The sequence below is a fragment of the Musa acuminata genome, chromosome BXJ2-6, assembly GCF_036884655.1.
Source record: "Musa acuminata AAA Group cultivar baxijiao chromosome BXJ2-6, Cavendish_Baxijiao_AAA, whole genome shotgun sequence".
Taxonomy (NCBI): Eukaryota; Viridiplantae; Streptophyta; class Magnoliopsida; order Zingiberales; family Musaceae; genus Musa; species Musa acuminata.
Genome location: NC_088343.1, coordinates 8,322,501 through 8,323,376, shown reverse-complemented (window position 1 = coordinate 8,323,376; position 876 = coordinate 8,322,501).

Genomic DNA, 876 nt, shown 5'->3' with positions numbered 1-876 from the left:
TATATATATATATATATACAAATATATAGATATTTGTTTATATATATTTGTATATATGTATGTATGTATATATATATATGTATGTATATGTATATATAAATATATATACATATATATATAATAAAATTCATAGATCTAAAATAAAATAAAATGAATCGAGAATCTTTCTTTTTCAGACTTATAGGTCATTCTTTCTTTTGTAGATAAATAATAGACATGCTTTAGTTAAAACTCTAAAAGTCAGTACTTGCCTAGCAGGGTTGTGACCCCAGGATAGACGCACTATTTACTTGTCAATAATTGTACCATTTAACTGTTGCAATGCTTCTTCAGCATTATTTCTACATGGGTTAAAAGAAGAAACACACAGCTCAACAAACTTATCGTGTCATTTGTTTACAATGTTCAGAAACATACATTAGCAAGATGTACCTATGGGTAAAAAGAACAAAACCACATTGTTTTCCAACTAGAATTTTAACAGAGGTAATTTCTCCATAGTATGAAAAGACTTCTTTCATATCATCTTCACTGACTTCTGGATCAAGCCCTCCAAAAAATACCTTCAGCAACAAAAATATATTGCTAAAAGGTTTTACCAATACATGTTACCTCTATAACATATATGGACAAAATCTCCTTACTATTGTCTTAGCTGAATCTATATCTGACTGGGAGCCAGTTGCAGATGCACCATCAGGTCCAAGACCACCTAAATGTATCCACAATTAGGGTTCCATGGACATTTGTTTATAAAAAAAATGACTACGATGTAAAACAAAGGAAAAGTGTTAAGTGATGCTTGCATATTGAATCCTAATATAGAAAACCAATAATCATAATTTGAAGAGGGAAAATACTGCCACTAAGGCCAGA